Source organism: Mobula birostris, chromosome 6 (assembly GCF_030028105.1).
Source record: "Mobula birostris isolate sMobBir1 chromosome 6, sMobBir1.hap1, whole genome shotgun sequence".
Taxonomy (NCBI): domain Eukaryota; kingdom Metazoa; phylum Chordata; class Chondrichthyes; order Myliobatiformes; family Myliobatidae; genus Mobula; species Mobula birostris.
Genome location: NC_092375.1, coordinates 180,101,957 through 180,116,303, shown reverse-complemented (window position 1 = coordinate 180,116,303; position 14,347 = coordinate 180,101,957). Strand labels below are relative to the sequence as shown.

Here is a 14,347-nt window from a genome sequence, read left to right as displayed (position 1 = left end):
TGTACATTCACAAGTGCACATTGAGATAATATAGAAAATAATTAGGCACTCAAATAGATGTTTATGTGCAATTGTAATTCCACTCTATTAAACTAAATAATGATAATAGTTGTTATAAAAAATATTAATAACAGTGGATGAATACTAATTTCCATCTATCTCTTCTGGTCCATTTCTTGCTGGTCCAAAATTTCCCCCAGATCTTTTCTTTACTTGTGTTAATTCCACATTTTCCGAAAAAAAGAACAGTAAACATTCGAGCCGAGGGTGCTTACATTAACACCGTTACTATGTTGGTGAGACAAACAGTATAAACCATTAGGAGAGTCATCTAAAGTCTGCTCACTCTGGGGTTATAAATTAAATCTATTTATTCCAAATTTGATAAAATTTTTCCTTTTGAATTCTCAGAGAGTAGGTCATCTTTTCCATTTTAAATATTTCCAAAATTATTTCATGCCAATCTTCTAAGGTAGGTGATGTTGGATTTATCCACTTTCTGGTGATTGATTTCTTACTTGCCGTTAAAAGGGCCCGCAGCAGCTTTATCTCTTCCTTCTGTTCCAAAAACAATACATGCCCCAAGTAGAGAGTCTCAAAGTTCAGAGGTATCTGAGTCTTAAATACCTTAACTAATGTTCTGTGAATATCTTCCGAATATAAACTTAATCTAGGGCAATTCCAAAATATATGGAAATGCTTTGCCTCCTTGGAGCCGCACCTTCTCCAACACGCCAAGTTTGTGTCTTTATATTTTTCCTGGTATGGGGTCTTGAAGTATCTTATAATATTTTTCCAACAATGTTCTCTCCAAATCGAAGAGTTAGTCGAAGACCACTGGAAGCTGCATAATTTCCCCCAAGCCTCCTCTGAAAGTACCAACCCTGCTCCTTTCTCTCACTTCTCTTTAATGTACAAACACACATCAAAGCTGCTGGTGAACGCAGCAGGCCAGGCAGCATCTGTAGGAAGAGGTGCAGTCGACATCAGGACGAAGGGTCTCGGCCTGAAACGTCGACTGCACCTCTTCCTACAGATGCTGCCTGGCCTGCTGCGTTCACCAGCAACTTTGATGTGTGTTGCTTGAATTTCCAGCATCTGCAGAATTCCTGTTGTTCTCTTTAATGTACAATGTGTTTTCATTTTTGGCATGAGAGAGGGCATTATATAATCGAGAAATTGATTTACTTGGTATTGAACTGTAAGCCGAATTCAGAATTTTCAAAAATTCTAATTCTACTGTTGATAAGTTGGTATATCTACAACTCTGGTTAACATGATGTCATACTTGAAGGTACCTAAAAAAGTAATTGTGTTCTAGACCATGTTTGTCCTGCAGGGATTGAAAACTTTGTAATACACTTTTATGTATGAATGAGAGGTAGGCTGTAAGACCTTTCTTTATCCACAGTTCAAATCTTTTATCTCCTCTGCTGGGAAGAAATTCGGTATCATAAACACACCATCTGAAAAGTTTTAACATGTTATTGATTCCACATGAATTAGACACCTTCTGCCATACTTTTCATGTGAAATTTATCCAGCTATTTTTAATCTTTTCCAATTGGGTCATCAATCCTTTGTCCACTATTGAGGCCAGTAGAGGAAAACTGTCAATCAATCCAAATTCTATTTCCTTCCATCTAGCCTTATATTCCCTATTGCACCAATATAACAGAGGGGTTATCTGTGAAGCATAAAAATAATTTCTCAAACAAGGAAGTGCCATACCTCCTCCTTCCTTTCCTAACTGTAAGGTGGTAAATCGGATTCTAGGTTTCTTTCCTTGCCAGATAAAGCGAGAATCCGTTTGTCCCATTCCCTGAATTGATTATCGTCCACCTCCACAGGTAATGTCCGGAAAAGGTAAAGTAACCGAGGGAGAATATTCATTTTTATGGTATTTATCCTTGAATTTAAACTTAAAAAGGGGATAAGATTCCACCTATGTATATCTGCTTTTATCTCTGAAATTAATGGCCCATAATTTACCTGTGACAATGTTGAAAGATCTTTCGGCAGGTTTATTCCTAAATATTTTAATGATTTAGCTTCCCACTTAAATCATATGTATCCTGCAGTTTTTTGGATGCTGTATAATTTAAGGACAAAACCTGCATTTTCTTTACATTAATTTTATAACCTGATATTTTCCCGAACTCATCCAACAGTGTAAACAATCCTATAAATTATTTTTCTGATTCACTCAAATAGACTAAAACACCATCTGTGAATAGTGCCACCTTCTGTTCAATCCCTGCCACCTTGATACCTTTTAAAATTTCGCTCTGTCTTATTAGTTGGGCAAGATATAGTGCAAAAAGGAGAGGAGAAATTGGGCATCCCTGTCTAGTTCCTCTCTCTAAAATAAAAGAGTCACAGAGGTCCCCATTAATCTTAATTCAAGCTGTGGGGCTGCCATATAAAGTCTGGATAACTTTAATAAGTTTTTCTTGAAAGCCGAATCTTCCTAACATTCTGTATAGGAATACCCAACTAACTGAATCGAAAGCTTTCTCAGTGTCTAATCCTACTACCATTGTCTCTGTCCCATTCTTAATAACCTGTTCTAATATGTGTAAAGTTCTCCTTATGTTGTCCTGAGTTTGTCTTTGCTGAATGAATCCAGTCTGATCTAAGTGGATGAGGCCAGGTTGAAGCTTTTCCTGTCTACGAGCTAATATAGATGTAAGTAATTTGTAGTTCAAATTAATAACACTGATTGACCAGTAATTACCACATTCTAGTTTATCTTTACCCTCTTTAGGAATAACTGAGATAATCGCCTCTCTCCAGGAAGGTGGAATTTCTCCTCTCTGTAAGATCCAATTAAAGGTGTTAAGTAATAATGGAACTAACTGTGACTTCAGCGATTTGTACCACTCTGAGGTAAACCCATCAGAGCCTGGAGACTTTCCAGCCTTTAACCTAGAGATGGCCACGTTCAGTTCTTTGGCAGTTACTGGTTCTAATAGGCATTCATTTTGTAAATCTGTAAGCTTGGGTAGATCTAAAGAATTCAGGAAAGTGTCTATATAGGGCTCGTTGGAGGCCCGGGGTTGATAGTACAGCTCCCGATAATATGTTTCAAAACTCTCTTGAATTTTCCATATTGTATTCTCCACAAGCTTTGTTTTTGGATTCTTTATTTTATGAATTGTATTGTCTTCTTATTGTTTTCATAATTTATATGCTAATAATCTAGCTGATTTACCTCCTACTTCATAATTCTTTTGTCTCAGGTAAAGAAAGTTTCTTTGAGTTTCCAATGTATATATATTATCAATTTCACTTTGTACTTCCTTAATTTTCTGTTTTAAATTAGAACTAATTTTGTTGCTATCTACAACTTGAAGTTGTTTTAATTTTCCTTGAAGATCTGCTAATTTTTGTGCATTGAATTTTTTCATGTGAGTAGTAATGGAAATAATTTTTCCTCTCAGTACAGCTTTCAATGTATCCCATAAGATCACTGGTGATGTTTCTCCCGTGTCATTATGGTCTAAGTATTCTTTGATTTCTCCCCTTAATCTCTCCATTACTTTCGGGTTATTGAGTATATGTGAATTTAACCTCCATAGTGTTTTCCTCATTTTCCTTTCCAGAATTAGAGACATAGAGACTGGACTATGGTCCGGCAGATCAATTGTTGCAATATTACACTCTTTTATCCTGAATCTATCTATGTTAAGTATAAAAAATAGTCTATCCTTGAATAAGCTGAATGAGGGAAAGAATAATGCGTATAGTCTTTACTAGTGGGGTATAATTCCCTCCACACATCTATAATTCCCAGCTTGTCCATCAATGAATTCTCTTTCCTAGTCAGAGGTTTATTCTGAATAACTGTTCTTGAAGAATCTAATGCAGGGTTTAACCTAATATTAAAATCCCCTCCACAGATTACTATCCCTTGAGAGCTGACCTTTAGGTCAAAAATGTGTCTATAGAATGACCATTCACAACCTGGTGGAGCATAAACATTCAGCAATGTTATTTCAGTACCTTCTATTCTTCCTGTAACTTTTACAAATCGTTCATCCTTGTCTTTAGTCTCTGAAATATGTTCATAATTAAGAGCACTTGATATTAAAGTAGCAACTCCTCTTTTGTGGTCCAATGTATATGATGAATAAAATACATGCTTAAAGCCCATTCTTTTTAATTTTGCATGTTCGGATTGGCTCACGTGCGTTTCCTGAAGGAAAGCTATCTGTGTCCGCTCTTTTTTCAATTTAAGCATAATCTTATTTCTCTTAATTGGATTCAAAACCCCATTTACATTATAGAAAATTATTTTTACCAGTTCAATTTGCATTTTTCTCTAACAGAGAAAAAAACACTCTCCTTTTCTAAACCAACAATAAGCAATCCCTTCTCAAGAGTAAACCAGAACATAAAACCAAACTCTTGGCATTTTTGAACATAGAACATTTGAAAATGTTGTCGGGCTTCCAACAGTGAGGCCTGAGCACTGACCCGCCTCAGTTCAGAGGGATAACCCCTACCTCCAGTCTGTGTTAGAGGGCCCTCCGCAGTGTGAACAGTTATAGAGAATTCTCTCCTTTTCATGTCTTGACCACACTGCTATCATTCAAGTTATTCTGTCTAGATTATTTTCAATTATCAGCTTTCATTTTACCTTTAAGTATGATTTACTCTTTTCAGACATTTCTCAATTATTCTACACTCTCTGTACGTTCGTGTCGGAATACTTGCAGTTTTTCCTTATAGCTTGACACTCTAGTTCGAGTGGAGTGTCCTCGCCGCACTGGCTGCCATGTCCACCGCCGAATCTTCTCCAGTAATGACTCCAGTTAGGTGATAACTTTTATGGGTAGTACTTGTACTGCTAGATCCAACGTTGCCTCTTCCACTGTAGCGTAGATTTTTATCCCTTCATCGTAAAAGACTCTTAGCCGAGCTGGATACAGGGTCTGAAATCTGATGTTGTTTTCCTTCAGGACCCTCTGTGTTTCTGCGTATTGCTTCCATCTGGCAAGGATCCCCGGTGCGAAATCGTGGTCTAAACTGATTTTACAGTTGTTCCACATAAAGCCTTTCTTTTGCCATGCCCGTTTAAGCACCTCTTCCTTCGTTCTGTAACTGAGAAATCCGACTAATATAAATCTGGGCTGGGCACCTGCCGGGGGTTGTGGTGCTAACGCGCGGAGGGCCCTTTCTATCTGTAGGTCTTTTGTGTCTGGTATTTCAAGGTTCTCTCTAAGCAGCTTCTCCACGAAGGGAATCACCAATCTGGGTTTACCTTCAGTTCCTTCGGAAACTCCATAGATCCTCACATTTTCCCTTCTTGAGCGGCCTTCTTGGTCTATTAGCTTCCACTGGAGCTGCTCTTGTAGCTTTAGCATTTCTGCTATCACTTCCTCTGCGTTTTGCAGCCTCTCCTCAGTCCCTACGATCCTCGTTTCGACTTCAGCTAACCTCAGATTAGTTTTTCCTATTTCTCCTTTAATATTTTCCGGCTGTTTGTTGATATCTTGTTGGAAATCACGAATCTCTCTGAGAATCAAAGTCAGATTCACCAATTCTTCCACATTATCTCCGTCCTGGCTAGCCGTGGGGGAGATAGGCCCCTCGTCTTGCTGCATCTTTTTATATTTATCAGCCTTCTGAGCGGACTTTTTATTCCTGTACTTAAACTCCATCCTTGCCCCTTTTATTGACATAGTTATACAATCCTAAATATTTGTCTAATTTCAACTTTGGGGCAGTTTATGTTCTTTCTTGTCGAGAGGCCTTTTCCTACGCTGCCATACTCTTGGTGACCTGGAAGTCCTCTCCCAAATGTGTGCTTTTCAACTGAAAAACACAACACTAACTCACAATGTCCACTGCTACTCACATTACATAGACAGACAATGCCAAAAGATATACCGTTATTAAAGTCAAATAAGGCAAACAACAGAGGCAAGGCTTTACCAGGAGTTGGACAAATCGTACTCTAACCATGCAATACCTCAATTAATTCGGCTACTGAATTTAAAACAAAAATTAACAGAATCACCGCTTGGAAGTCTAAGCAAAACCAGTAGGCTTAATAGCAGTAAATGTAATGTTTTAGGATTTGCAGGAAACATAAGGACTATGGGGTATCCACCACAAAATAATAATTATAATCAGCATTTGTCTAGGCCCAAATTTTTAAAAATCAACCGCACTCACCGTTGATGTTTTCAGAGAAGCACAATCCGTCTGTTGTTGTGATTGGTGGCGAAAGCATCAAAAATGATTTTCTGGATGTCAAGTGCCTTGGTCCTCCACTGTTTATGGCCAACAGGGCCAAGTTGCTGTTCTAAGCATCACCGCTGCTATTCCTTAGGTAGGTTTTGAGGCGTCTGAGAAACTCTGTTCGCATAAGGCAGATGTCACAGGTGGAGTCAGTGATATGCAGATTAGTTTGTATAAATCTATAAGTGCATCACGGTAGGGTCTCATTAGAGCTAGAAATTCCACTGTATCATTCACTGTCTGTCGTTGCTTTTGTTTTGTTTCCAGCAGACGCCAAACCTGATGTAGCTCTGCAGTCAGGTTCACTTCAGTCACTCCATAGTATTGGGCCATTGGCCAAAGACAATGCTTGTCTAGGAAGAGCTTGTGTTTGGGACTCAGTGCTGAGTTTCCAGTCAGAATACCCCCAGTCTCAATTGAGAACTGTCTTTTCATTTCAGTCAGAAGTCTGTCTATAACCGGATAGAAACAGTGCTTGCAAAGGTCATCACAGGATGTGACAAGTGTGCGTTCTGTTTGGGCCTCAACAACAAAATCATGTAGGTGGCAGTTTGGGCCTCAACAACAAAATCATGTAGGTGGCAGTGTGAATCACTCCATGATTCCTCTCCCCATTTTGCTGAGAGTGCATCGATAATAGACTGAGCCAAGTCCACAGCAGGTGAAAGCTCCAAACTGGGAGATTGTAGTTGGCCTGATATGAACTTGGTGACTCGAAATAAATCCTCAAACAGAGTGAGAAGTAAAGCAAACTGCTCGTCAATCAGTCCATTTACAGCTCTGGCCTCCATTTTCCTCCGTGCATTTGGTTGACCCATAATATCCTGTAGTGCAGCTAGAATGGCAGGGAGTGATTTCCTTATAGCCCACAAAGCTGTATACTGCCATGCCCAGCATGTATCTGACAATTTCTTCAACTCCATAGGCTGTGCAGTTGATTCCAGTTCTCTCTGTTTCTTCATGAAAAGATTGTGGGCAACAGAGTTTGAAAAGAAGTTGTAAAGCAGCTGCAGTTTCAAAAAACTCACCCGCCCGCTTGCTGTACATTGCTCACAACATCCACTAAAACAAGGTTAAGTCTGTGAGCATGGCAGTGTATATATAATGCCTGCGGGACCTCTTTCCTGAACCTCTCATGTACCCTGTTATTGCACCCGGACATCACTGCCACCCCATCATAACACTGACCTGTACACGTGTTCTATACAGTGTGTATCAATCAATAACACACTGGGCGAGTGTCTGTTCAATGCTTTTAAGAAGTGACTTTGTGTCCAACCCTTCTACTGGAGTGAAGTGCAAGAATTCTTCAAGCACTGTTTCGTTATTCAAATACTGCACCACCACTGATATTTGCTCCTTTTTACTCAAGTCTTTACCTTCATCCACCATGATGGCAAAATGTCCAGCCTCCTTGATCTCTGCACGTATTTGACGTCTGACCATATCTGCCATAATACCCATAATTTCATTTTGGATATCATGATGGGTGTTTTTTGCATTTCCAGGATTGTCCTCTATTTTTCCAGCTACAGTCTTATCAAACTGTCCAATTACACTGAGCAACTCAACAAAGTTTCCCAGGTCCTCATCCTCCCGGTGTCCTCGCTGGACAACGCCTTGGCACGCAGTATAGCGTAGAGACTCAACCACCACTCTCATATACTCTCGATTTTCTTGGACAATGTTTGCATGTCCTTTATCAAGCATATTTCCCAATCTTGAACCGTCTTATTTTCTCAATCTGAATTCGGCCCGTGCCTCCATAGCAAACTTACAAGCTGCACTTACGTGGTGGGTTTTGAAAGCTGTTGTAGCTTTCCACCAGTTGCGGTAACCAGTGACAGTGAAGGTAGACTCAGAATGGAACCCATGTTCTCCACACAGGAAATACCTGCATGCGAAGCAGAACGTAGTATCTTTTGTGATTGAATATTCCAGCCAGGAGTACAGGTCAAACCACCCACGAATAAAACTCCTTTGCTGATTGCTGAACTGTTGCGAGCAGCGAAAGGTACTTTCTCAATGCTGGCCGACGGGGTCCTTCCTCGGGCTGCTGGCTAACATCGCTAACAGTATTCCCACTCGCACTAAGAGCAGCTTCATCCACGTTCTCTTCCGAATCCCACTCCATTTCTTGTTCTTCTGCTTCGCCCTCACACTCCTTCGATGAACTGCTGTCGTCCTCATCCCCACTTACTTCTTTCTGCATGTCACTTTCAAGTAAGACAGGCTCAGGCTGAGACACCACTGATTCCTCTGGATGAGGTCGTTTTCTCACTAAAACTCGATCCATTTTTCACGCCGGCCAAAATAATGCATGTGCCAGGCCCACGCTAGCTTGTAAAAGCACAATGTGTGTGTGTGGCATCTGTTAGTCTCGCGAGACCGTGGATATGCACCTGGTTCCTGCACAATGTATGTATACTATCAATCTCTCGAGTGAGTGAGAGTGAGTGACATCACTGGGGAAACAAGCTGTATTCAAAACTATACGGAGAAAGCAGCTGCAATTTGTATGTCAATTTTCAGTTAATTTGTTGGTGGTGCTATTGTAATTTCTGCTGGTGCTATAGCACCAGTAGGCACCACCTTAGCGCCGCCCCTGGAGGTAACATGAATGTAAACAGGGACAAGCCAATGACAGGGTACAAATACAGACAGAGCAAAGAGTTAGGCCATAAGAGATAGGAGCAGAATTAGGCCATTCAGCCCATCAAGCCTGCTCCACCATTCCATCATGGCTGATCCCGGGTCCCTCTCAATCCCGAACACCTGGCTTCCCACCATATCCTTTGATGCCCTGACCAATCAGGAAACAATCAACTTCTGCCTTAAATATACCCACGGACTTGGCCTCCACCACCGTCTCTGGCAGAGCATTCCACAGATTTACTACTCCCTAGCTAAAAAAATTCCTCCTTACCTCTGTTCTAAAGGGTTGCCCTGGGTCCACCTACCAACTCCTGCTCCACTCCATTCCCTCCAACTTTTTGTACTGGCTATCTCCTCTCCTTCCTTCAGTCTAGATCCCACTTCTCCCAGTGGCCATCCATTTTAATTCCACTTCCCATTCCCATTCCGATTTGTCAATCCATGGCCTCCTCCACTGTCACGAGGTGGCCACACTCAGGTTAGAGAAACAACACCTTGTATTCTGTCTGGGTAGCCTTCAACCTGATGGCACGAGCATTGATTTCTCGAATTTCTAGTAATGGCCTCTGCCTTCCCTTTCACCATTCCCCATCCTCCTTTCCTTCTTTCACCTCATCTCCTTGCCTGCCCATTGCCACCCTCTGGTGCTCCCTCCCCCACCTTTTCTTTCTTCTATGGCCTTCTATCCCCACCTATCAGACTCCCCCTTCTCCAGCCCTGTATCTCTTTCACCAATCAACTTCCCAACTATTCGCTTAATCCCCCCCCCCTCCCAGTTTCACCTATCAATTTGTGTTTCCCTCTCCCTTACCCCACCTTGTAAACCTTCCTCATCTTTTTTTCTCCAGTCCTGCCTGAGGGTCTCAGCCCAGAATGTCGACTGTACTTTTTCCCCACAGATGCTGCCCGGCCTGCTGAGTTCCTCCAGCATTTTATGTGTGTTGCTTGGATTTCCAGCACCTGCAGATTCTCTCTTGTTTGTGGATAAAGGACTAACTTTTTTTGCTGGTTATAAGTCTATCATGTGTGCTAAATTTAAATAGAGTCAATGCAAGCAGAGATGCACATTCACACATTAATCTGGGAGTCTCTCTGAGGGCATTCATGCAGCTATAAAGCTCTGGTTAGGCCACATTTGGAGTACTGTGTCCAGTTCTGGTCGCCTCACTATAGGAAGGATGTGGAAGCATTGGAAAGGGTACAGAGGAGATTTACCAGGATGCTGCCTGGTTTAGAAAGCATGCATTATGATCAGAGATTAAGGGAGCTAGGGCTTTACTCGTTGGAGAGAAGGAGGATGAGAGGAGACATGATAGAGGTATACAAGATAATAACAGGAATAGATAGAGTGGATAGCCAGCGCCTCTTCCCCAGGGCACCACTGCTCAGTACATGGCTTTAAGGTAAGGGGTGGAAAGTTCAAGGGGGATATTAGAGAAAGGTTTTTTACTCAGAGAGTGGTTGGTGCATGGAATGCACTGCCTGAGTCAGTGGTGGAGGCAGATACACTAGTGAAATTTAAGAGACTACTAGACAGGTATATGGAGGAATTTAAGGTGGGGGGTTATATGGGAGGCAGGGTTTGAAGGTCGGCACAACATTGTGGGCCGAAGGGCCTGTAATGTGCTGTACTATTCTATGTTCTATGTTCAAAGAGAGGGTCTGTCATGACTGAATAGTTGTATTTTCATCTCTGAGTTATAAATCTATGGCTATAAGCCTCACCTCACACGTGATCTCACAGTATGAGTGGATACTGTTCCTGGAATTATGCTATTTTGGTCAGTTAACTAAAGGACAATTGCAAAACCTTGCTATATACCACTCAACAATTAAATTCACATTTGTAACAATAATATATCATAGGCTCAGAGAAACCTTATGGTTATTAGTCACCTATCACTGCATGCAAGTTTTTATTTTCTCTCACTGAGAAGTGAAAAGCCAAGAAAAAATGACTAAGAAAGAAAATCATAGTTTCTTTAAATGGATGAACATTGAATGTGAAAAATGTCCTTTATGGTAAAAACCTTCTTCATATTTTTCTGTTTCAGATATGCAGTGATGGGCAGAGGACATACAAGGACCGAAACCATCATGGCTTCTAATCTAATGTTCCTTAACAATTCTGAACTTTTTTGCACAGATTCTAAGAAATAAATATTTGTAATAAAATCAACTGAAGCAAATATTTTGGTATAAGTTCTGTCAAGCAGATATAAATGCTAGTCTTCATGAAGAGGTAAATAAACCTCAAGGAAATATGTTTATTTTGGTAAGAAAAGAAAGGTTATTTTTAAGATTTTTTTCTCTCAGACCTTAACATATATATTCATTGATCGACGGAGTGAAATTTATTATTCAAGTTGCAGGTCAGATTGGTCTTCATGGACTAACAACTTCTGATATGATTTCTGTATTATAAGCTAGGAAATTTCTGAAGTATCACGAATGACCAGTTATCTTCCACTGATGTCCTACGCTTGCTGTGTGAGTGTTGTGAAGTGACATTTTTTATTGAGTCTTTTTTTGTTGTTAATGTCTACTTCATTGGAAGTAGAATGATGTCGTTAGGGTTTTCCTCTTTTTTTTTCAAACTGCAATCTGCCTTAAGTCTCTTGTTTCATTAGATGTTTGAAGTGTTTTTAAAGATATAGTGACTTAGTCATAGAAAGTAGCTCAACAATGACTTGTAAATCAGCGTAATTAGATTTTTATAGCATTAAGATTTTCAATTTGATTCATTGCGAATCACACCTTTTTATTGTAGATGATTTTAATATTTTTTTCTTAGCTAAATAGAAATGTTAGGTAGAAGGGCGTGTTTTTTTTGTATTTGATTAAATTTTAAAGTGGTTGGGTTATAAATTGATTGAATAATAAAAATGAACTGAGAATTCTGCTATATAGAAAAAATAAAAATAATTCTTTGGCTTTCAATGTAGTGTTCTTAGAGTAGACAGAAGGGTATACATTGGGGAGCTTGTCATGACCGCTTTTATACTCTGCTTTAGCAAATTTTAAAAGATGCTGAAGCTTAAATGATTTATGATTTCTCACACGTTAGGAGTAAGGTAGCTGATGATGTATTATTACAGCAAAAAAAAAGCTGAATGAGAAAATTAACTGAGAGATTAGTAGAACTTTGGGTACTAGCTCTCTCTTAAGTTTATTTTTTAAAAGAATACTTGGCACTTTTAACATTACCAAAGAATTTTGAGTTAGCAACTAGACAAATGGAGAAGAAAAGTTCTCACAGCTTAGAATTTCTTCAGTACACTTTTTATGTTATTTTGTGCCGGACCAGTTTTTGCGATTTGATGTGCCTTTTTACATGCATTTACATTTTTTTTAAATATAGGGACACAAAAAAAAGTGAAGGAAGGTTTTGATCCAAGCAGTGCCACACTTTATATAATTTTTATTTCCATCATAGTCATCTTCACTACATGTGCTAGATATAATAAGGATGATTTTGAAACTATGAAATCTGTGAGAACTTTTTTGCAGGTTCATCTGGTTAGACTCAATTGCATAACATATGTCAAGAAAGGTTCTCCTTATTCATGACATATATTTAAGAATAAATGGGTCTCTTCCAAGTGACCTTGCATTTGTCTGGTCAGCTTTTGATCAGTTATCTACCTCAAAAGGTTTAGTTTTCTGGTGTGCTTGTGTAGGTGTTGGGCCTGCCTGTCTCAATAGACCAAATCACTCTAGCTCAGGAGTTAGGGGCTAAGGTTTTATTTTCATATTTTTAATTGTTTTTCAGAATTATTGTAATATATCAATATATTAAGTTCTCATCAGTGCGTTTCATAGTTTCAAAATATTTGCTGCTTTGGAAATTTTTTAACTAGTTTTTAGATTTTCAACACATGTAATCTTTTAAAAGCAAAATAGTTGTGGTATTACTTGATCAGTACTCCTTAGATTTTATCTGCTGTGTCAAAATCTAGGCAACTTGCAGCATTACCGTGGACTTAGATGAGAGATTACCAGAATCAGAGCTACAGATAATTATTAGGTTGCTATGAATTGTTTAAGACAGAAATCTGAGAGGTCTATAACTGTGTGGAATTGGCTGCTTTTGGTATCTGAGTTAAGTGCCATACTTGTTATCTGGATATGATTTGGAAAAAAATTCACCTCTGTACATAAAGAAATAATCAGTTCGTAAAACCTCACCTTATAGACAACCATTAAATTATAAAGAATTTTAATTTATGAAGACCTTTTGTACAGATTGTTTGAAAATTTTTCATAGAGATGTCTATATGATCAAGAGAATTAATTTTTTTTATAGTTTTTTTCTCGTGCCACAAACTTGCCAGTGGTAACTTATTTGTCCGGTTCCAAATGACTCGTTCTGTAGTTTTGTTTCCGAAAATAAGTTGTTTAAGCCAAGAAAACATAACTGAATTGTAAATTAGATGATTCCTTAGTATTTCTGTGCATTTTCTTTTGGGAAAACTTTTGAATAAAAAAGACCAATTTAAAATACATTATCTTACAGATGGATTAATCTGATTGCTTCTCATTTGTCATTATTTTTGACTATTAGCTGAACTCTGGGTGTTTGCTTGGATGCAACAAGACATTACCTAGCAAAGTCTGACAACGCAAATCTAAAGTACTAGTGATACTTTCACATAAAATCACTTTCATCTCCGCAGTATTTGTCATACATCGACAACAAGATGTTTAAGCAATAATAATATCAGTGTTTAGATAGTTACTTATTAAACAATATGAGGAATCTCCCAGATGAGTCATTGTTAGAAATGAAAGAAAAGTCTAACCTGGTCAGTTTTCGCTACAATTTATTTGCAATTACAGTAATATAATGTGAGAGATTGACAATAGTACTGTGGAGTGATCTGGATGCTCATAAGCATGCATTCTGGTTTCCCTCAGACTACTCAGTTTTAGAGTTAATTACAGTTTTTTTCCTGAATTAGTGAGGTCACTGAGCACATCTTTAACATTGGCACAATTTGTCAGAATTCATGTTTGGAGTCTGAGTAAAGTTGAAGCCACAAAAGTGGGATGGAGAGGAAAGGAAGCCCAATTTTACCTTTGGTTTTCAAATCTTCTTGAGCCGATTTCACTCCGTCAACGCATATCATAGAAAACACAGAAAACCTACAGCACAATACAGGCCCTTTGGCCCACAAAGCTGTGCCGAACATGTCCCTACCTAGGCTTTACCCATAGCCCTCTGTTTTTCTAAGCTCCATGTAGCCATCCAGGAGTCTCTTATCATTTCCTCCTCCACCGCAGCCGCCAGCAGTCCATTCCACGCACTCACCACTCTTTGCGCAAAAAACCTACCCCTGACATCTCCTCTGTACCTACTTCCAAGCACCTTAAAACTACGCCCTCTCGTGCTAGCCAATTCAGCCCTGGGGAAAAGCCTGTGACTATCCACACGATCAATGCC

General features: G+C 39.3%; 1 protein-coding gene across 3 annotated transcripts in view; it reads left to right on the top strand.

The window, feature by feature from the left end:
• LOC140199625 (RNA-binding motif, single-stranded-interacting protein 1-like) overlaps nucleotides 1-13,407 on the top strand; it is a 215,447-nt gene extending 202,040 nt beyond the window's left edge. For all 3 annotated transcript variants that reach the window (XM_072262018.1, XM_072262017.1, XM_072262019.1), the window contains exon 14: nucleotides 10,959-13,407. The gene's annotated coding sequence lies outside the window, so the exon portion shown is untranslated. The remainder of the gene's footprint in view (nucleotides 1-10,958) is intronic.
• Nucleotides 13,408-14,347: the final 940 nt, after the last annotated feature.